The sequence below is a fragment of the Notamacropus eugenii genome, chromosome 1, assembly GCF_028372415.1.
Source record: "Notamacropus eugenii isolate mMacEug1 chromosome 1, mMacEug1.pri_v2, whole genome shotgun sequence".
Classification (NCBI taxonomy): domain Eukaryota; kingdom Metazoa; phylum Chordata; class Mammalia; order Diprotodontia; family Macropodidae; genus Notamacropus; species Notamacropus eugenii.
This window is the reverse complement of record NC_092872.1, coordinates 101183073-101206902: the sequence shown is the minus strand read 5'-3', so window position 1 is coordinate 101206902 and position 23830 is coordinate 101183073. Positions and strand designations below refer to the sequence as shown.

The window sequence follows — 23830 nt, the reverse complement described above, 5'->3', positions numbered from 1 at the left end:
AACCTGTAAATATATAGTACTTTAAGGTTTACAGAGCACTTTACAAATATTGTCTCAATTTATCCTCACAATACCTTTTGGAGATAGGTCTTATTATTATTCTCCCCATTTTATATTTGAGGAAATTGAGACAAATGGAGGTTCAGTAATTTGTGCAGTGTCACATAGCTAATATGTGTCTGAGGCTGAGTTTGAACTTAAGTCATTCTGACTTGAAGTTTAGCACTCTATCTACTGAGCTACCTAGGATGATGATGATGATGATGGTGATGGTGGTGGTGATGGTAGTGATGATGATGATGGTAGTGGTGGTGATGGTGGTGATGGTGGTGGTGGTGGTGGTGGTGGTGGTGGTGATGGTGGTGGTGGGGGGGGGTGATGATGATGATGATGAAGAAGAATGAAGAACAGGGGATTATAATGATGTTTTAAACTTAGAGAGCATATGCACAGAAGGGTAACTCCCAACTCCAGGAAGTCCATTTGCTAGAGTCTTCAAGATATTCCCAGTAGGTATGGTGTAGCTTTTTTTCTGCTGAGCTCTTTATAAGTCCTTGAATTTCTCTTTGCTTATTGTGTTCAGTTTTTCCTCAGCTACTAATGCAGACACTGCCACCATCCTCTGATGTCCTACATATGCTGTTAGTATGTCAGTGAAAACTTTAAATACTCTGATCCTCTGAAAGTCACTAGATCTTTCTCTAGTCAGGATTGGTGGAGGATGGGACTGAGGTGCTTGCCTCCCCACTAAACCCCCAAGCAATTCCTTCTCAGGAACTTGAGTGTAAGCTTCTATGACCAGGCTACTAGACACTCAGATTTTTTATTTTAAATGAGCTCACCAGTTGTATACAAACCCCACTAGGAATGACCAAATCTCTCAATCTGAATAGATTTCCTGTCCCACCTAGTTGAAATTTCATTGATTGGTTGAATCAACCAAAGTACCCAGGCCTTATTCACATTTAATGCATACAGAAGGGGATGTGTATAAGAGATGTTGCAAAGATAGAAATGAAAAAATTTGGCATGATATGGGGGGAGTGAGAATGAATAGTTGAGATGACACCAACATTGGGAACCTCGGTGAGTGGAAAGATTGTGGTGCCCTCAACAGCAATAAGGAATATTTGATGAGGGGGAATATTTTGGGGAAAGATAATGAATTCTGTTTTGAACATATTGAGATGCCTATGGGACATCCCATTCAAGATGTCCAAAAGGCAGTTTGTCATGTGGGATTATAGTTCAGGAGAAAGGCCAAGGTTGAATATATAGATCTAGGAAATCTGTATCTTCTGCCTCAGGTATTCCTCATGCCAAGACCAGTGCTCTATGTACTGCTCTACCTAGCAGCTAGGTGGTGCAGTGAATAGAGCACCAGTGCAGGCGTCAGGAGGAACTGAGTTCAAATCTCACCTCAGACACTTGACACTCACTAGCTGTGTGACCTTGGGCAGGTCATTTAACCCCAACTGCCTCATCCTGGGTCATCTCCAGTCATCCTGATGAATATCTGGTCACTGGATTCAGATGGCTCTGGAGGAGAAGTGAGGCTGGTGACCTGCACAGCCCTCCATTACTCAAAACAAAGTCAAGTCCAAGTCATGTCATCATTTCTCTGATGGCATGGTCTTCTTCAGCAACAGGACAAACACACATACACATCTTCTGCCGAGAGATGACAATTAAATTGGTGGGAACTAATCAGATCACCAAGTTAGATAGCACACAGCAAGTGTTCTTGGCCTTTTTTGTGTTATGGATCCCTTTGGCAGTCTGATGAAGCCTATGAAGCCCATCTCTGAATGATACTTTTAAAGGCATAAAATATATTGAATTACAAAGGAAATCAGTTGGTTTTAAATATAATTATAAAACTATTTTAAGACAACTTCACTGACCCCAAGTTAAGAACCTCTGGTATATGGAGAGTGAAAAAAAGAAGGCCCAGGACAGAGCCACAAGGCACTCCTCTGGTTAGAGATGCCTGAGGTCACAACTATTAAGTGACTCACTCTGGCATATGAACCCAGGTCTTCCTAATTCCAAATGTGATACTCTCTCCACTTCACCCTTCTGCTTCTGGGCAAGTGAAAACATCTTTTTGAAGCTCCATTTCCTTGAGATTTAGATGAGTTAATGCATATAAAGTGCTGTAAAACTTTAAAGCACTTCATAAAATGTCAGCTATTTGTTCCTATAGATTACAATTGCTTCCTGTGTACAAAGTGCACAGGATTTTATGACTTAAAATCAGAAAATTACGTCATGGTAGTGTGCCAATATAATACTTAAGTTTGTTTCTTACAGAAGTGTAAGTAATTCTCACCATATGTTATACTGGACACTGTTATACCGTGTATAACACTATGTATAAATGGTAATGTTTAAATGTGTAAAGTGGTGAATATTAGCCTTCATTTCGCTTAATCCTTCTACTTTGCATTTCTGTGCTATGGGTGATTACTTTGAAATAGCAGAGTTAAAGAACCAGCAGAGGAGACTGAGAAGCAGTCAGTCAGACAGAAGAACTAAGAGAAATTAGTGCCATAAAAACCTAGGGAAGGGAGAGTATCTGCATCAACATTTTGAAATGATATAGACAGGTCAAGAAGGATGAGGGCTGAGAAAAGAGATCATCGGTAACTTTGACGAGAGCAATTTCTGTGGAATGATTAGTTGTGAAATTAACGATGTCATAAGTTTTTAACTGGTATTTTTGCTTAATTATTTTTCTTTGTTACAAGGAAGGGTTTGGTCCAGAGAGAGAGAGGGAAGTCGAGAAATATCTAATGTAAAGACAAAAGGAAATCAATAATTTTTTTTGAAGATGATAAAAATATTATTTGAACTACACGTAAACATTTTTTTAAATTTTTACAAAGTCCACCACTGTCTTTTCTGATTTCATAAGAAGTTTATTCAATGTAAGTCAATTGAGACAGCAAAATCGTACAAGTCTAAAAAAGTGCTTTCGTGGGCAAATGCTTGATTAATTTGCCAGGTGGCAAAATGTGGCAGTCAAAAAGAACACTGGCTTAGACAGTAAATTCACTTGTAAAATCTTATGGAGAGGAATGGTAGAAGAGCAACATCGTCTTGTAAAACAATTGGAAATAGAGGAGGGAAAAATCAGTTTAAAGAATCCTTGGGGGGACCCGGAAAGGAACGTTTTGGGAGAGACCCAACTGAACAAAGTAATCCCAAGGGCATCTGGGGATGAAACTGGAAGGCAACAAACCGGTGAAAGATGAAGCAGATCTGCAAAGATTTTGTAACAAATTCTTTTTAGTATCAAGGATGGTGGAGCCACTATATTTGGATTCTCATATCGCAGTTCTAAATATGCATATACATGGTGTGGAAATGGTAGTGAAGGAAACAAAGATAGGGAAATCAGCTAGAACAGACTCTTTATATACAGAGGAGGGCTGTGCTGGAGGCAACATGATTTTGAGATCAGTAAGAAATCAATTCTCAAGGTATCTAAAGGAGGGGAGGATATTACAGGAACAAGCCTTATTTCCAACAAAAAAAATGACGAAGAAAATATGAATAGCTACCGACTCCATGCCTAATTTCCATCCACAGAAAAATTTTATGAGGATTATCTACTCATGCAATAAAGGCATCCTTAATAAGCATTTAAGAAGAGAATGATTTGTAAGGAATATTATATAATAGACCACATTTTTACTGTCATATATGATTGAAAGATGCAAAAAATGCAACGTTGCACTATACTGATCAGGTTTTTTAAGCTATGAAAAAGCACGTGATTTAGGGTTAGGGTTATATAAAAGAAAAACACTGCCTTGAAGCCTTTCCTCCAGCAAAATTATCCCTTCACAGACTCAGTTTCCTCATATATAAAATTAGGATAATAATGCCTGTGGTACCTATCTGATAGGGTGCTTATGAGGTTCAAATAAAAGAATGTACATAGAGCCATTCACATATTTTAAAGTGCTGTATTATCGAGGTTGTTGAGTCATTTCAGCATGGTATAGAGAGCTGACCTTAGAGTCTAGAGGATCTGACCCTGACCAAATCATTTAACTTCTCAGCATCTCCAGGCAACTCTCTAAGACTAATAGTTTGCCAAGCAGAGGACAGTTTACGCTGGTAGGGGGAAAGTCTTCAGGAGTTCCTTATACCAATGAAATCTCTTGCTATGAAAACCCCAAATGGGATCACAAAGAGTCAGATATGACTGAAAAATAACTAAACCACAAATATGTATATATAATATCTGTCTGGGCTAGAAGATAAGCTGAACACTACACAGTACAGTAAAATTGACAAGGAATGTTAAAGATTGATTAACTTCCCAAGAACACTTAAGGCCTCCAATGGGAAAGCAAAGTGGAAAATTTGGACTAGTTCAGGTTCTAAATTTACTTTTATTTTTAACTAACCAAGAGGATACAATCTATTTGGTGGAGGAGTCACATACCCTGAATTCAGAGATTTTAAATTCTTTGCATCATTTTGCCAATGGATGCATTGTGTTTTATCCTTGGTTCTCTAAGACCATGAAGTCAAGATGATGACATGACTTGCAGTTGACTTTGATTTGAGTGAGGGAGGGCTGTGCAGGTCACCAACCTCACTTTCTTCTCTTGAGCCATCTGATATTCATCAGGATGACTGGAGATGGGCCAGGATGCATTGGGAGACCCTGGCCCTTTCAGGCCAAGGTATTATCACAATCTTACTTTGACTGAGATACATCCATTCAATGAAGAGTCTTCTTTAAAAGAAAACTCAAAGGATGGCCCCTTTAATAAAAAAAAAAATCAAACTGGGAGGGGAAGACCCTCAGGGTTCCTGGGTAAAGAGAAAAAATTACTATTTAGTTATTACATCCACTCTGTGCTAGGTGGGGACTTGTGGAAAGAGTGTTGGATTTGGGGTTCAGGGGACCCAAGTTCAAATCCTAGTTCTGGCACATGCTATCTATTTGACCTAGGGCAAAGTCACCTTGGATATAGTGGAAAGTCTCCTAGCTTCAAATTACCCATCTATAAAAGGAGGAAACTGGATGAGGTGGTCTCCGATTTCTTTTCCAGCTCTAAATCCACACCCTGGTGAATGATGAATTATTATGAAGAATAATAAAGCTAGGAATATAATCCAACTTTTCTAATGTTTGGCACAAATGAGCAGAGTACTTGGCTAGCATTCTACCCCTCAGATTTCCTGAGGTTAGACCCAAAAATAGAGAAATTCAGGAGTTAACAAAGCTCCTAGAGCAGTGGCAGTAGCAGCTTATTCTGCAGTTATATGAATATATGGTTTAGCCACTTGAGGGCAGAATTTGTTCAATTTTTGGATTTACATAGGCCCACACCCAGAGTGTTCCTGGTTGCTAAAAGACTTCTAGTACTGTCATCTGTCCTCAGAAAAGAAAGGACTAAGGAAAATTGGAGAGGGGGGAGAAGTTTTCTGTAACATTTAGAGAACTTTATGACTTTGCCAAAACCCCCCTGCCCCCAACATTTAATAATGAATGAGATTTATTAGAGGTGGTCCCCAAGAAAAAGAACTGAGAAATATGCTGTGATGGCAAGGTGAAAAAATTTCATTCATAATTTTCTTTTATCTTTATTTTCTAAAAATAATCGATTACTGTCACAGTGATATGGGGGGAAGAGAACTGAATTTGTAGTCGAGATCAAGGTTTAAACCCTTACTATTACATATTAGCTATGTAACACTGGGCAAGTCATTTTGGGTAAAATAGAAAGAGAGTAGCTCTGAAATTGGGAGTGCCCTGAGTTCTAATTCTGCCTCTAATACTCACTCCCTTTGTGATCTTGAGCAGGTTACCTAAGTGACTAAAGTTGTATGAGCAGTAAACTGATGTCCTAAAAATGCTGTCCTTTAGAAAAATGTCTATGGTAGCTGTATATAGGATGTGTAGTGGGGAAAAAGAACAGCATTGCCCCCCACCCCCACCCCACAAGCACATCCCATGGTGTGCTGACCTGTGCCCTGACCACTTCTGGACAAACATGTGCTCAGGGCAGAGTCATTCCTTTGAGAGACTACTAGAGCATACCCCTTCCTGTTTCCAGAGCTAATCAATCCTTCCTGACATAGCCTCTCCCTCCCCCCAGCAGTGGGAGGAATGAGGAAGACCAGGGGTTTGCTTGACATTGCAAAGTGACAAGTCCTACAGGTGGATTAAAGCAGGGATTCTTATCCTAGAGTCTGTGAACTGATGTTTTAACATTTTGATAACAATTTTTGATCAGTGTTTTCCTTTGTGTTTTATGCACTTAAGAACATTATTCTGAGAAAGGCTCCTTAGACTTCACTGTGACCTAAAAAAGGTTAAGAACCTCTGAGTTAGAGAGATTAATTAGAAGCAGGAAAATCTGTTCTGGTATTACAAGTGAGAATAAATGAAGACCTGAGCTAGAGTGGACAGGAATTAGAAGGAAAAAGAGGGAAATCAACACAGTATTGATGGATCAGATGTTGGAAGAGGAAGATGTTAAAAAGCAATCTGGGATTTTGAGCCTAGGTAATGCAATCAAATGGGCAGTTAGGTGGCACAGTGAACAGAGCCTAGTCCTAGTGTTAGGAGGACCCAAGTTCTAATCTGACCTCGGACATACTTAGTAGCTGTGTGACCCTGGGAAAGTCATTTAACCCAGTTTGCCTTAGTTCTTCTTCTGTAAAATGAGCTGAACAAGGAAATGGCAAACAACTTGAGTTGGCAAGAAAACCCCAAATGGCGTCATGAAGAGCCAGACACCACTGAAAAACAATTTAACAACAATGCATTCAAATAAGTATAAGGAAATCAGGAAGAGTAGGTTTAGAAGGTGAAGATAATGAGTTTGCTTTTGGACATATTAAACTTTTGGTGTTGTATTTGAGGAAGCGGACAAGATGTCTCAGAAGTCATTTGGATTGGAGATAATGGGAATGGCTCTCATAGACTTTCTATAGCTAATTGGAGCCATGAGAGTGGATAACATTCAAAAAGAGGGACTCGAGAGCAGGAGTTCTTAAGTTTGGTTTTGGTTGGTTTCTTTAATGTCATTGACCCCTTTGGCAGCCTGGTGAAGCCCATAGACCCCTTGTGAGAATAATGTTTTTGAATGCATAAAATAAAAAGTATGGAATTATGAAGGAAACTGATTCTATTGAAGCATAGTTACCAAAACATTTTTTAAAACAAATTCAGAGATTCCAAGTTAAGAACCCCTTCAGTTTAGAGAAAGAATAAGGAAGTCCTAGTCTTGGGAGAACTCAGCTCAGGAGCCCATCTACTAATGACATGTTAAGGCATTTTAGGTTCTATCTTTAGCCAATAGGAAATTTCAAAACATTTATTTTTCAATAGAAATACAGTTTTTATATCAAAATATGCTGAAAACCCCTGAGCATTAACAATAATGGTTGACATATGTATACACACATACTTATGTACATGGATACATACATACATAATCCCCATTTGACAGATGAGAAAATTAAAGATGAGATGACAGTAAAGTACCTGACCAAAGTCACACATCTAACAAATAGCAGAATCAGAATTCAAAGCCAGGTCTCCTGACTCCCAAATCCACTACATCCCACAGATAAAGTTTCATTAGTGCCTTGTTTGAGTCAGAGAGGGGGTGAGAATATTTTTCCTTTCCAAGTTCAGAGAATAGTCTAGAAGCTTTTCCAAAATACTCTCAATCCTTTCTCATTTAGGAAGCAGATATTTTTCTTAATCCTATTAAGAGATTTCCATTTCATTTGCCTTCCTGTGGAGATTAACACTCTTAAGCATCACATGGACAAACTTGCCCTATATTCCATGTCTGATTTTTTATAAAGGAAGGAGAACTTAACAAACTCCGTAGCCTTAGGCTGTATTTTTCACCCTCATCTCTGACTCCTCCATTAGCACAGACTTTAATTAATTTGCCTTTGCAGACCAAGGATCTTGGAATCATTTTTTTTAATTGTTTGAAGTTTTTCTTTTTTTTCTTCTTTTTTTCTCTCACATCTCTCTTTCTACAGTGACCCTGCCTCATTTTCATGGCAAGATCTTGACTTTCTCTTGACCCTGCCTTTCCAGAAATCTTTTGTATTCTTGCAACATGTCTCATTGTGATGTTTAACCTTCCCATATCCTGACCCCTTTGCTGTCATTAGTTTCATTTAACATTTTGTGGAGCCAGATTTTCCCAGGATGTAAACTCACCAAGAATCAGTGTTGCAACTTCTGATCACTTGGTTTTTTCCTAGGAATGAACTAGCTACTCTGTACTAAAGAAAGTTTGAAAATGAGGAAGAAGATACAAGCTGTCTTTGAGCAGCCTCTCACTTGTGTCTCTAATGAATAACTAGCACTTTACTAAAGAAATTCATCCTTTCTAGATTCTCCTGTAGCTTTATCATTAGTGCTATGCAGAACTGTAATTAATGCAAGGTGAGCAAGATTTTATCATGAGTCAGCATCCCTGACTCCTGAATCTCCACTGGCTCATACCCTGCAATCAACCCCTCAACTTTACCCCACCTTCCAAAATACTGTTGTTTTCCTGTCTTTCTAGTAGGGCTACAACCACTTGGGTGCAAGGGTCAGACTGTGTCCTCTTGGTGACTTCACCTCCAGTCTAACTGCCCTGGTCTCTGCTACCTCCAACTACCTCCTCTTCCAGCCAAATTGTTTTTGCTGTAGGTGAGTTCTGAGGCTGTGTTGTCACCAGGCATCCCTTGAACAGGCAAAAAAATCCCACAAATTACCAGAAGCTGTGAAGTCCTAGCTCAAATCACACTCTAGACCCCCACCTTCATCTGGATTGGGTTTTTAAGATTCCTTAAGTCAATAATTTAGGTGCCCATAGTTAAGTAATTTTATAATCTCTGAATGGCTTTTTATATCATTCTTTCATTATCCTCTTTCAGGTTAAGCTAAATCAGTAATCTTTCATTAAGTACCTGCTATCTGCCAGACATTGGGGCTAAGTATGTGACATACAAGGAAAGGCAAAACCAGTCCCTAACCTGAAGGAGTTTACAATCAAATAGTGTAAAATTATATTCTGATGCTTAGGAGCCTAACGCTCTGTTAGCTCACAGGTATAACAATATTTAATTAATTTAATTGAGATGAATTGGAAATGGAACTCCTGAAAAGCAAGAAGCAGGAAGCTTATTTTTAAAGCCACCTAATCAAAGGTTCATCTTGCACATGAGGTCATGGGGATGCAGATACTCTACTACAGGTGACAGGTGACAATGGGTGCCTTTTCATAAAGAAGTGACTTGTTGTGACCAGTTCTGTGAACCTCCCATATTATATCTAATGATGTCGGTTGCCTATTTCACATGTGCAGAATTTCCTCAGTCTTTGAGAGCCCCAGAAGACTTGGCTCTACCCTTTTTCTACCTCTTTTTAAGCTTTTACCTAATTGAAGACATCATAGGTGGGTCAGCACAGCCAAGCGGTTCCCAAGCACTTTTTTTACGGTTGATGGTTTGATGAAGGAGGATGAGGAGAAGGTGTGGCAAAATGAGAAAGGGTGATGGAGAGAGAAAGGAGCAAGGCTCAAGATAAATTGCTATCTGTAACAAGTCATTGATACATTACAAGTCTCAGTGTTCTGCAGCTGCAGGCTCTCTAAATAGATACATCCATAAGTAGTAAGAGAACTGGGGAGAGGGGAGATATAGAACTTAGGGCAGACCATGCCTTGAAGGTCATAGGATCGTAGATATAGAGCTGGGCGAAATAGTAGAGAACATCAAGTCCAAACCCCTCCTCATTTTACAATCAGGAAGCTGAGGCACAGAGAGGTTAGGCAACTTACCCAAGATCACGTAACTAGTATCAGAGGCAGGATCTGAACGCTGGTCTTTCTGATCTCAATTTCAACACTCTCTCCCCCATGCCACCTAATTACCCTCATAGGATCATAGACAAAGCTATATGGAAATGTGGGGATTGCCTCATCCAACCCCACAATTTTATAAACGAGGAAACTGAGGAACAGAGAGGCTAAATGACTTTGCCCCAGCTCACACACGTAAGTGACAGGACAGGGATCTGAAATCCAGTTCTTTTTCCATTGTACCGTGCTGGCTCCTAGAGCACATAGTTTGGGAACAATTAATGTGTTATTATTAATGCTGAGCTCAATAGGGGCAGCTAGTGTGTGTGTGTGTGTGTGTGTGTGTGTGTGTGTGTGTGTGTGTGTGTGTGTGTGTGTGTAGTGGAAAATAATTAAAAAGAAGAAACACCTTCTAGCTCCCTCCCTTCAATTCTCCTGTTGGATTAAGGAGAGGGAGGACAAAAAGGAGTGAGGGACAATGACAATTCACCCAACCCTCCCCTCTGGCCACCGTGTGATCATGATCACATGGCATCTAAAGCTCATGCCCTCCTAAGATGGATTGTAGGGTGGAGAAACCACTGTTCTGTGTGTCTGAGACTTCATTTCCCAGAAATTCATACAACTTGGCTCAGAAAACTTCTCTGTGGCCACAGAAATCTAGAGCCAAAAACCTGTTTTTATATTTTTGTTATTTTATGACAAAATTGAGGTGGGAATTATTTGTTTTGAAATATAATGCCTTGTGATTTTTTTAAAATAATAAAGCAAATGAGATATTCATAAACCTTCCTTGAAAATAGCCAGAGGGATAGGCTGAGCAGTTATATGCCCCTCAGAAGAGACTGGTAATAGTAAGAGAGACTATCCTTTCTTGTGGAGAATTTTTCTGTTCTGTTCTATTGTCCTCCAGATAGACAGGGACTTGTGTTATTTCTCTTGGGGGGGAGGGAGGAGAATGTCAGATGCTAGATGAAACCAACAATAAGACTAGGCAATTTCAGGCAAGGAATGCTCAAAACCACCAGAGACCAGAAGGAAAGGCTGCTTTCCAATGTAGTTTCCTGCTCAACCTCCCACTTGGTTGGCATGGTTACTAGGCAGCAACAAGTTTCTTTGCTATGTACAGACAAAATCAGCTCAACCCTCGGTTGACCTTCAAGATATTTAAGTCTGCAGGGATTTTTTTAAGCCTACCTCAGCAAAGAAAAAAACATAGGATTTAAAATGTTTGTGGTTGGATGTTGGCATGGCTTCCTCCTGTACTGCCCGACTTGAGCATCATGTGCCAATTTCTTAATAGGTTTATGAAAAGATCTGGCACACATACCCCATGTGGCCTAAACAGTGAATAGTTTGAGAAAATATGGGGGAGACAACCCTTCAGGTTCTTTCAAGGTAGGATCATAGATTTAGAGCTGGAAAAGACCCTTCAAAACCAACACCCTTATTTTAAAGATGAGGAAACTGAGACACCGAGAATTTTTAGTAACTTTTCCAGGGCCACACAGCTCTGAACCCAGGTCTTCACAACTCCAAGTGCGCTATACTATGCTGCCTAATCTTTAAAGGCTTCTGGGAAACAATGCTAGGCTGTTTGATATCACTAGCATGCAGGGCAAACCTTTTGGCATAGCTTGGGGCCTTCTAAGACCCTCTAGCAAAATAAGGGGCTCTCATTTAAACTAGAGCAAGGATGAAGGAGATTGAATGGCCTTGGGTATCTGTTTTAAATGGTGAACAGTTTCAAAAACGTTGTGGGCTCAGCACAGTTTGAGGAAACTCCCAGGGATTCTGATGCATTCTAGGTATATCTCAAGGATTTTATAGAATATTTGGCTTAGAAAGAAACTAAGTAGCCATTTAGTGTTATATATGTGTGTGTGTGTGTGTATAAGAGTGTGTGTATGTGTGTGTGTGTGTATGAGTGTGTGTATCTATATATATTCTCTACAACATCTTCAAGAAGAGTTTGCCCAGCCTGTCCTTCAAGACCTCTAATGATTTGGGGGTTGGAGGAGAGAAGGGGAGGGGAAGCCCTATAGTTCCCAAGGCAAACTATTCTTCTTTGGGACAACTCTAATTATAAGGAAGCTATTTTTTAGGAAATACTTTTAATTTCTAGGATTAGTTCTGACTCAGAAACACCCACCTCTAGGCATTTTCCAGTCCAAACTAGGTTCATTCATCCAGACTCATACCTCCTGGGAGTTACTTTCATATAACCACTTTATTTCCAATTCTTAGTTATTATAAAGTAACTTGCCATAAATACTTTGGAGTATGTGGGGACTATTTTCTTATCAATGACTTCCTGGGATATACACTCAGTAATGGAGTCTCAAAGGGTGTGAATATTTTAGTCACTTTATTTGCACAGTTTCAAGTTGATTTACAAAATGGCTGTACTATTTCATGGTTTCATCCACAATGCATTAGTGTTCCTATCTTTTCATAGACTCTCCAACGTTGAAGGTTGCCATTTTGTGTCATTTTTCCCATTTGCAGTTTGTAAGGTGAAATCTGTTGTTCTGATTTACTCTTGTTTTATTATTAATGATTTGGAGCATTTTTTCATGTGGTTGTGAACACTTTGCAGTTCTTTTCTGAGAACTTTTGGTTTTTAACCTTTGACTATTTATCTATTAGGGAATGGCTATTGATTTTGTAAATATTTACTAATTACTTGTATATCTAGGATCCCAAACCCTTATCAGAGAAATTTGATACAAAGATATTTTTCCCATTCAACCACTTCCCTTCTTATCTTAGATGCAATAATGTTGGTCTGTGAAGAAGCTTTTCAGTTTCAAGTAACCAAAGTTATCTATTTTATCCTTCGTAATTGCCTCTATCTCTTGTTTGGTTAAGAATAGATCTCCTCCCCATAGCTATGAGAAAGAGATGATCTGTTTCACGTCTAATTTTTTAAAAACAATATAATTTTAATATTAAGGTCAAATATCCATTTAAAATGTCTTGTGTGGTGTGTGGTATAGAATGCTAGTCTAATTTCTGCCAGACTAGTTTCCAGTTTTCCCAACCCAATTTTTATCAGAGAGTTTTTCCCTAAGTAATTTATGTTTTCCCCTTTATCAAACATTGGGTTATTGAGTTCTGTTTTTTTTTCTGAATCTCCTTTGTCCAATCTATTCCATTATCTACTTCTATTTTTACCAGTACCGGATAGCTTTGATGGCTGCTACTTTATAATACAGTTGAAGGACTGGAAGTGCTATTCTGTCTTCATCTTTGCTTCTTTTTCTCACTCCCCTTGATATTCTAGTTCTGTTGTTTTTCCAAATTAATTTTGTTATTATTTTGTCAAGTTCCATAAAGTATCTCCTTGGTAATTGGATGGTTATAGCATTAAAAGTGTGATTTCTATTTGGAGAGATTTGAAAGGTTGTGGGGATCAGAGAAATGATTAGTCCTCTGTCTTGTTGCTAATATGACCTGGAATAATTTAATACTTGTTTTTTTAAAGAAATATTTACATGCAATTTTTATTTAATTTTTTTACCAATTTAATAAAAGTTTGAGGGATGTCTTCTATAGCTATTGGATTGCTGAGAAAAGAGGGTAGCATGGAAATGTTCAACTTGGCCTGATGAGGCATTCTCTAAATTTATTAAAATTAGAATACTAAAGTTCTTTAACAGTGTCTCCTGATCCATTGATTTTTAATAATTGAACAAATATGCCTTTTAAAAAATTTCTAGACTTTACAAAAAGGAAAAATACCGTACTTAGAATGGACTCTTGACTGTTTGTTTGTTGTATCAAATACAGGAATCCTTATGGGCAAGACCATCCCTAATAAAAATTAGAAAGTAGAAGTTTGTCTCCACCTGCCCTTCATCATCTTCTCTCTCTCACCTGCTGGTTCTCCTCTTCCCCAACCACCCAGAGCTTTGCTGTTTAAAGGAAACTTCCCCTGGGACATCCAACCCAACCCAGGGCTACGTTCTTATATGTAGTGTCCTCTGCTTCATAATTCGCCCATTCTCCTCTATTCTCTCATCAAACTTTTTGGAAATCTGTCTTTCAACAGTGCCCATGAATCTCAGCTAATTGCTAGGAAGAAAGAAGCTTTAAAAAAAATTCACACTGAACTGTGAGTGACTAGTAGTCTCCTTACTGTCTTCTGGAGGTATTCATATTTTAAGTCAGGATATTTGTCAATTTCTTTAAAATGAGTGAATCTTTTCATTAATGGAATTGCTCACAGTACCTCATTTTGGATCTGATCTGATTTAATTGTTTCAGAGAATACCCAGTGGAAAAAGTCCTACAAAAGCAAAGTTATACCTGCTCTGCAATTGATAGTTGCCTGAAAATATAGGAGAGATGTCTAGAGATGTCTTTAAATTACACTAGGCAACAAAAATACTAGTCTTCTAATATCCTAGCCCTTCCCACAGGAATCCACTGAATGGGAAACGGATAAAACTATTCCCCTCTCCCCACTAATGATGTCTTTAAACTTAAAATAAATTGACTTTTCTTCAAACAGCTAAGTGGATTTTAAAGAAATCTCCTTCCTAAAACCGAGCAATTTTTGCCCCTCTCTTGAGGTTCAGCAACATTCAGTGGGCAGAAAGATTTTTTTCTGAGATCAGACTTTCAGCAAAACCTACACCTACCTCATAGCAAGGTCATCAGGATTGAGGTGGTTAATGAGCTCAGCATTGGAGTGTCTACGATGAAAGATACTCAATAAATGTTACGTAGGGGATTGTTATTTAATGAGCGCATGTTTAGAAAGTGCAGATGAGGGATTCAAAAGATAGAAATTATTATCACTGATAGTAGTATTATATAAAGTCACACAAGATGACATTTAAATTGTAGTTCATCATCTGAGAAGTCAAACAAATAGAGATTTTTGTCCTCGCCCTCAAAAACATGATTTTTGAAAGTTGCTGTTTTTGTTCTAAATAATTTCAGTTTCAGGAAGTTTTTTGTTTTGCTTTGTTTTTGAGCAGTATTTGGGGAAAATATTGGGTTGTTAAAGTGCCATTAAAATGTATTCTCATAGTATTTAGTCTTTAAATGCTCTGGAATTTTGTAAATAGTAGGTTTCATCACTGTCCAGAACACAAGGAGTACATTTTTGCAAAAATATTTCAGTGCATTGAGCAGACAGTTTTTTCTTTTTTTTATTAATTTATTTGTTTTCAGTTTTCTTCAATCACTTCCTTAAATCTTAGATTTTATCCCCCTTCTTCCTCCCTCCCCAAGATGACATGCAATCTTATATGGGTTCTACACATACAGTCTTACTAAATACATTTTCACCTTAGTCATGTTGCATGGAAGAATTAAAATGAATGGGAGAAACCATGAGAAAATACAAAACACAAGAGAAAATAGTGTGCTTCACTCAGAGCAAATGTTTTTTGAAAGACAGAAATTGCTGCTTCCATCAGGCACCATTGCTTCATTAAAATCTTCTCAAACTACGTAGAGTAGGACAATGCACAAAGATCTCTATCTTTCCTCTCTCTCCCCAAATTTCAGACATGTTCTTCTCATCTTTACTGTTCCTTGGGTGTGTAGAGAGTCTGCTTTTTGGTTTTGCCTAGAGTGTAGAAGACAATGTAAAAAAAATTATTACACAATGAAATGGCATATGATACTGGAATCAGAAACAACACTAGAAAGCGGTTGAACACAAATTAAATGCAGGACCGACTTTGGTCCAGGAGAAGAGATGAAGAAGCACATTGATTCCTCACAGTAGAGAGCTGGGTGGCTACAGGCGCAGGATGTTTTATACAGTGTCAGAGGATATCAGCTTTCTCTCAGTTTGCCTTAACTATTTTCCTTTGTTAAAATGGGTGCTGACTCTTTGTGGTGGCCAAAACCTGGAAATCAAGGGGATGCCCATCAATTAGGGAATGGCTGGATAAATTATGGTACATGAATGTAATGGAGTACTATTGTGCCATAAGAAAGGATGAACAGGAGGACTTCAGAGAGGCCTGGAAGGACTTATATGAACTGATGCTGAGCAAAAAGAGCAGAACCAGGAGAGCTTTGTGCACAGCAACGACCACAGTGTGAGAGAGTTTTATCTGATAGACTTGGAACTTCATTGCAATGTAAGGACTTAAAAAAAAATTCCCAGTGGTCTTCTAAGGCAAAATGCTTTCCACATCCAGAGAAAGATCTATGGAATTCAATCCTAGAATGTAGCAGATCATTTTTTTGTGTGTGTTATGTTTTGGTTTGTTAGATGATTTCTCCCACTCATTTTAATTCTTCAACACAGCATGACTATAGTGAAAATGTATTTAATAGGAATGTATGTGTAGAACCTATACAAACTTGTATGCTGTCTTGGGGGAGAGCCAGGGGAGGGAGGGAAAATAATAATCTGTTATATGGTAGTGATTGTAGAATACTGAAAATAAATAAAATTAATTTTAAAAAATAAAAATAAAAAAATAAAACGGATGCTGAGCCATATATTGAAAAATTTCTATGGAGTAAAAAGACCCAATATTTGAATTTCATTTTATTTTTTAAAAAAATTTAATTTATAGGAAAAAGCATTTCCATAACACAGTATAATAAAAAAAATTGCACATGAAATTGTAAATCTACTATGCACAACCTGCTATTTCTTTCAAATATACAACAAAATTATCATGTAGATTTCCTTTTTTTTCCTCCATCTCCCTCCCAGAAATGGCTACCATTAGGCACAAATATAGATATGTAAAATTATTTTATACATACTTCTACTCAGGTCTTTCTCTGAATATTTTTTTTAAAAAATAAATATTTATATGTGTCTCCCAAGCATGTTTTCACTTTAAACTGAAACAGGGTTCCCAAGTACTAGGGGAAGGGAAAGGATGGAAATAAGCTCTGATATAGTCCCTGCTACACAGCAGGAACTGTGCTATGTGCTTTCACAAATAAAATCATTTGATCCTCATAACAGCTCTGGGAATAGGTGCTAATATGACGCACCTTTTACAATTGAGGACTATGAGGCAAACAGAGGTTAAGTGACTTGCTGAGGGTCACCCTGCTAGTAAGTGTCTAAGGCTGGATTCAAACTCAGGGCTTCCTGACTCCAAGCCCTCCTGGGTAAAATCATAGGATTCCCAAGTCCATTTCACCTTGGTTTTGACTTCTTAGTGGACTGGAAGTGAATTATCAGCCAATGCTCATCTATGTTACGTAAAATTTTGGAAGTGGACGGTATATTGTAATAAGGCAGAAAATCATCCTATGGAACAGTGCTGTTCCAGTTTTGCCCCTACCTTGCCATGTGACTTTGAACTCTTCAGTTCAATTTAATTCAACAAAAATATATTAACATCCTACTACAGGCTTTAAGTGTTAGAGCAGCACTTAGATTGTTTTTCTAAACAAAAGGAAAACAATCTCTGCCCTTAATGAGCTTACTTTCTACTAGAAGGGATATATTATGTACAAAAATAAGTATCATATTAAAAAACGCATTACCAGCTGAGGTTTGGGGGCATGGAGAAGGTGGTCGCAGAGGTGTACAGCCTCAACAGCAATATATCCTTGAGGTCTTCAAATAAAACAAGACTTACAGCTCAAAATGTTAAAATTATAATATAGGAGAAAGTCTATTTTTATCCTCTTGAAAAGTGTGCCAAGTAGAAAAAAAATCCTATCTGTTGGGCTAGACTTCTGTATCTTTGCTCCTGTTGTGCCCTTATCCATCTCTCTATCCAAAATCCTTCAAGGAATGAGTTGAGACCCACTTCTTTGTATCACTTGACCTGCCCAGAGAGATATTTACCTATATTGATTAAACTGAATTGAAGGAAGACAAGAAGTCTGGAAGGTGGATGTGCGAAGGCAGTGCATTCTAGGCAGGGAGGTGGGATACGGACTACGAAGTTTGGGCAATGACTCATGGTCCCATTTGTTTGAAATACAGAATTTGTAAAGGAAATTATATGAAACAGGACTAGATTGGTAACTATTAAATAGGAGCCAGATTGGGGAGGGCCTTAAATACCAGGTGAAGGAGTTAGTATTTCATGGACAAAGTCCAACAAGTGTCTAAGTCCCCTTGCAGCCCTAGTGTGTTTTGTTATTATCTATGAAGCAGTGCATTCAGGTTTGCTTTAACTTGGAGTTAAAGATGTCATATCATAAATGATCAATTTTCCTTCACTTGTTGTTGGTTTTGGTAGCATAAAAACCAATGACCAAAGATTACAAGATGGATTGGATGCCCCTGAAGTCCCTTAGCTACCCTAAAAGCCTAAGATTTAAAAAAAAATATGATTAAGCTCCACCAACCCTTTTCAGTAATTTTTAAATTAGAGCATCTCATTGACTTAGTTGATCTTGCTGAATTTTCACATCTGCAAAACTCTTGTTTATCCTCCCACTTTGTGTTTGTAAGAGGGACTGAAGAGAAAAGTAAACGGTGGCTTTGAAACAGCCAAAATAGTTAGAGTTAGCCTATGATTATGTGAAAAAAACTGATAGATTTCCATAAATAGGATTCCTCTAATTTCAAGATTACTGGCGCCATGAAGGAGTTCCATTGTATTTAATCAATAACACAATTATTTTAGTCTAAGGCCAAACAGAAACATATCCCCAAAGTCTATAAATAAAGCATTCATAGTTCAAGATATAAGAATTACAGTATAAGGGAAAGCCCATTTTCATGCTCTTGAAAGTTGTGCTAAGTAAAGAAATTCCTTTCTAGCAGATCTCTTTATCTCTACTCCTGTTATGTCCCTTTCCTCATCTCCCCATCTGTCCATCCAAAATCTAACTATCCTTTAAGACATGGGTCAGGATGTATCTCTTTCTCATTTGTTCTACTCAGAGAGTTATTTGTCTACCATTTTATTAAATTTTCCAGAAGAAGAGATTCCATCATCACCTACTTGTGTAATATCTTCCAGTGTCTCACAACTCCACAGTAAGGTCTCAAGAGAAAGAAAATTCAGTTAAAAACCTGGAGCACAAGCGGATTATCCTCAAGGATAAATCCTCAAGGAAAATAATAAAATTAAAAGGGAAGATGAGTACCAAGACATCCAAGAGATTACAGACCTCTCTAAATAAATATTGCAAGAGAAAGAAAATGGAACCAATACCTGATGAAACGCAGAACCCTGTGGATTCCCAAGAGAACATGGAAGCAGGGCAGCAGGATATTCCAAAATGGTTCAAAAGAGAAACCAGAACATTGAAAGGATTTAAGGGGTAGCAAATGACAGAACTGGCTTAGTCAAAAGAAATAATTAGCAGAATAGGAAATCTTGAATCCACAATGGCAAATCTCCCAAATAAGCAAAAGAGAGAACAACAGATTTGAAATATAAATATATTGAAGTGAAAAATAGTCTACAAGAAAAGCGTAGGGCAACAAGTTAAAAGAACACATGATGTCTATATATACAATTCACATTGATCTCAAAGACATGAAATAGAGACAACTTAAGGATCCTAGTCTTCCAAAAGAATATGGCAAGACAAAAAACCTAAAGGCCATAATACAAGAAATAATTCAAGAAAATTACCCAGAACTTCTGACTACAGAAAACAAGACATCAATAGAATCTGTGGCATCTCCAGAAAAAAAAAATAGTTGTAGGGGAGGATCAGCCTATGCTTCAAATTCAAGATACATAGTACTTAAATTTAGCAAGTCTGAACCACAACTTCATTACTTGTAACAATCTTGACTGATGTGAAAGTATGGAGGGTTCACTCATACCTCTCCAATTCCACCAGTGTACTGTCTCAAAACAACAAACAACAAATTCTACAAATAGCCAAGAAAAAGACTTTCAAATATAAAGGAAAAATTCAAATAACATAAGACTATACTGCACCTACAACACAGGAATAGAACACTGCACTCCAAAAAGCCAAGGCAATCAAGATATAGTCCAAAATCACATGCCCTGCAAATCTGAACCTGATGATCAATGGAAAAAAAAAGATGGATATTCAGTGAAAGAGAAGCATTAGAAGCATTCGTGAAAAAATGAATATCATAAAGGTGACTTAGATGGCTTTGTGATGGGATAATATCTGTTTAAAGAAGCAATATTCTGTAATGGATAGAGAGTCAAGAAGACCTACATTCAAATCTTGCCTTTCTGGTTTACTGATTGTGCAGCCATGAGCAAATTACTTACCTTCTCAGGGTTCGTTTCAACTCTCCCAAGACTCTCAAGTTGTAGGACAGGTACAGACCTGCTTTAGTTAGGTAGAGTTACTGCATCATGTTTTCTAAAATGAAAGCACAGGTTCTTGTTAAAACAACAACAACAAATCTCTCACTCAAATAGATACTTAACGGATACTCCATATAATTTAACCATTATATGAAGTACTGAAAATTAATTTACTCTCTACCTATAATTCTTTTCTGAACAGAATCATTCTAGAAGTATCTGTATGGGGTCTTTTTCACAACCTGTTAAGATTATGTTGATTATAGCTTTTGAAATATTAGCATGCTTACCATACTGAGAGGAAGCACAGGCTTGGAGACAAAAAGACCTGAGTTCCTACCTTTGAAACATACTGGTTGAATGACACTGGGCAGATTACAACGATAAGATGCAGGACAGTTGTTGATCTACATCGATAGACAATGTTTGCATCTTAGGAGCTTCCCATACTGATGAAATCACAAAACCCCCAAAATTTCTTACCATAATGTTAGTCACATTCATCAATGTACTGCCTTATAGAACAAGGCTCTTCAATCTTTTGCTCTAGCAATGCTAGGTTCTTGTCAAAGCTTTTTCTATATTTCATTCCTTGGACATTCTTGAGCTTAGCAAGTAACTGATAAAGATCTCTATCTCCCCTTTCAAGTTGCCTGGCTCTCTGCTTTAGGCAAATCCTCAGCCTCTCCTGTCGGCTGACTTGTTTCAACAGCTCAGCCAAAGAGTGGTCAAAAGCATCCAGCTGTTGAAACATGTGGCAGATTTGCTGTTTGCTTTGCCTTACCTGCTTCCTAAACACAGTGCCAAACTGCAGCAACCTTTGTGGCAGTCCATCCATTTCCTCTTAGGGATAAGAGAATTGGGAGTGTTTTTTCTCTTGCATGCTTGTGATTCAGCAGTTTTCTGTTGTGCTGCATAAAGAACAGGTCAAACACCAAATCAGTTGTTTTTGCATTGTCACTTTCAAAGGCAACTCAATCCCCATTTGGTTGTTTCCAACTTTCTTTTTAAGGAAGCTTCCCATTGGACCACTAAGTCTATGAGGAAGTCATGGAATAGGAAAGAGGAAGGTGGGTTTCATTACTACTTTGGATTTAGCGTTTGTAAATGCCACAGGTTAACCCCTGGCTTCCTGGAGCTGCTCTAGTGGTGCTATTAAATTAAAAAACCAAAAAGTTGGGAGAGTTGTTGCTTAATCAGTGGAAGGAATTTGGTATTCCTCCAAAATTTGTAATCTAGTAAAATCATCTAAAGTGGCTCTGGAAGGGGGAAAAAAGAGTATTTGATGAAGGGCAGATGTTATATATTGTGATGTGCATGGCTAAAGATTTTAGCACATTTAGCACATTTTCACTAATATTTGTTGTTGTTGAGTCATTTCAGTCATATCTGATTCTTTATGACCCCATTTGAGGTTTTCTTGGCAAAGATACTACAGTGAGTTTCCATTTCCTTTTCTAGCTCATTTTATAGATGAGGAAACTGAGGCAAACAAAGTTAAGTGATATGCCTAGGGTCATACAGCTAGTAACTGTCTGAGGAAAGATTTGAACTCAGGTCCTCCCAACTCCAGGACTGGTACTCTATCCACTGTGCCACATAACTGCCCATCATCAATATTTAGGGAAGGATACCTAATGACATAAACTCCTACACTTAACTGGTATGTATTCAAGAAGAATTCGTAATAACAACTTCCCCATAATAAATGAACATTTTGGTAGAATCATAGCCTCTACAAGAAGCCCCTTGATCTCTTCACTGGGTCATGATCTCCACCTTATCCTGTCCCAACCCTCCAACCACATACCTCATAGAACTTTATTTATATCAACCATACCCACTCAGCATATTCTATTTTACATTATAGGAATCTATAATACTTTGAGGTATGGTGGAAAGAGCATTGGACTTGGAGCCAGATGAGACCTGGATTTGAATCCCGTCCCTGATAGTTAATAGTTTTGTTGCCCTAAGCAGGTTGCTTAACCTCTCTGAGACCTAGTTGCCTCATCTTTAAAGTGGGTATAGCAATTCCCGTTTTGCCTACTTTTTAGGATTGTTGTTTAAGAAAAGCATTTTGAGGTCACATGATGCCGGCATGGCGGTGTTTGCGGATTTGAACCTGAGGAAAGGTTCTGACACAAAAGCGCTTAAGGGGCTTCTGGAGAACGCCGCTCACCTTGGGTTTTCTACTGTTGCCATTAATCATGTTGTGGACTTTAAGGAAAAGAAGCAGGAAATTGACAAACCAATAGTTCCTTCAGAGCTCTTTTCATCTTTGCCTATTGTACAGGGGAAATCAAAACCAATTAAAATTTTAAGCAGATTGACACTTATAGTATCAGATCCATCTCACTGCAATGTTCTGAGAGCAACATCTTCCCGTGTCAAGCTGTATGACATTGTTGCAGTTTTTCCTAAGACAGAAAAACTTTTCCATGTTGCTTGCACAAGTTTAGATGTGGATTTGGTATGCATAACAGTAACAGAGAAATTGCCCTTTTACTTCAGAAGACCTCCCATTAATGTGGCAATTGAACGAGGTATCAGCTTTGAGATTACTTATTCTCCTGCTATCAGGGACTCCACGATGAGGAGATATATCATTTCCAATGCACTCAGTCTGATGCAGATCTGCAAAGGGAAGAACGTAATCGTGTCTAGTGGTGCAGAAAGGCCTTTAGAAATCAGAGGACCATACGATGTGGCAAACTTAGGCCTGTTGTTTGGGCTCTCTGAAAGTGATGCCAAGGCAGCAGTATCCACAAATTGCAGGGCAACACTTCTTCATGGAGAAACCAGAAAGACTGTTTTTGGTATTATTTATACAACAAAGAAACCAAGAACAACTGAAGAGGATGACAGTGTCCCAGCCTGCAAAAAAGCCAAGTGTGAGGACTGACTGAAAGAGGGGCCTTGATTTTCACGGATCCCATCCTTCTCTTTTCATTGACTGTCACTAACAATCATGAAGAAAATACTTTACCAGGCTCCCTGCTTGAATTTTATGTTGGAATCAATCATTTTATAAACCTTTTTATGTCCCAGTCAAGGAAAAAGGAAACAGACCAGTAAACCACCAGTAATAACCTTAGCATCAATTAATTTAGATAAGCTTTGTTTAAGTGAAAAAGAGAGGAATATTTTGTCTCTACTTGCAATTAAGACATCGTGGAGAACATAGTTGACAAAATGTTTTAATTCATTGTAGTTTCACTTTATCTCTATCTCTCATTCTTTAAATATTTTATTACCTTTTTGTACAACTGTATCAGTAATTTATTTTTTCCACATTACTACTCAAGATAAATAGTATGTTTAGGGGCATATTAAAATTTGCCCTGAGTAAAACTTTTGTAATACTAATTTCGAGAAGAACTTGTCCTTTATTTATTGGGGGTGGGGGGAGAGTTTTTTGTTTTAAGATTTTGTTGTGGAAGAAAAATATATTGATGTATTTTGTTTTGATACAGTAGATACTTCCTAACAAATGTTCAAATGAATCCCTTTACAAAGTGTGTTCCCTCCATGGCCAAGAAGCCAGATTTACTGTTAACGAAAAAGAGATATGTCTTTTAACTTTGTAGTACCACCATTGACCATTGTATTTTACCACAATTTGTTGTTTCTCATTGATTTAATTTTTATTGGAGAAATTGTGTGCATTGTATTACCTCTGCCTTCTTTGCTCAGCATGACTTCTTAAGTCTTTCCATGTTAAAAAAAAAAAAAGAAAAGCATTTTGAGGTTTCTTTAATTAATGGGAGTTAC

At 37.9% G+C, this 23830-nt stretch overlaps 1 protein-coding gene, 1 long non-coding RNA gene and 1 pseudogene across 4 annotated transcripts in view; 2 read left to right on the top strand and 1 right to left on the bottom strand.

Moving 5' to 3' along the window:
- DOCK8 (dedicator of cytokinesis 8) overlaps positions 1–23830 on the top strand; it is a 315501-nt gene that overhangs the window by 173914 nt on the left and 117757 nt on the right. The gene's annotated exons all lie outside the window — the stretch shown is intronic.
- On the bottom strand, positions 15001–20966 carry LOC140505208 (uncharacterized). Its single transcript, XR_011967412.1, has 3 exons — positions 20841–20966; positions 20018–20111; positions 15001–15435 (listed from the first exon to the last, which is right to left on the bottom strand). It is a non-coding gene; the product is annotated as an uncharacterized lncRNA (long non-coding RNA).
- On the top strand, positions 22063–23419 carry LOC140505201 (ribonuclease P protein subunit p30 pseudogene; annotated as a pseudogene).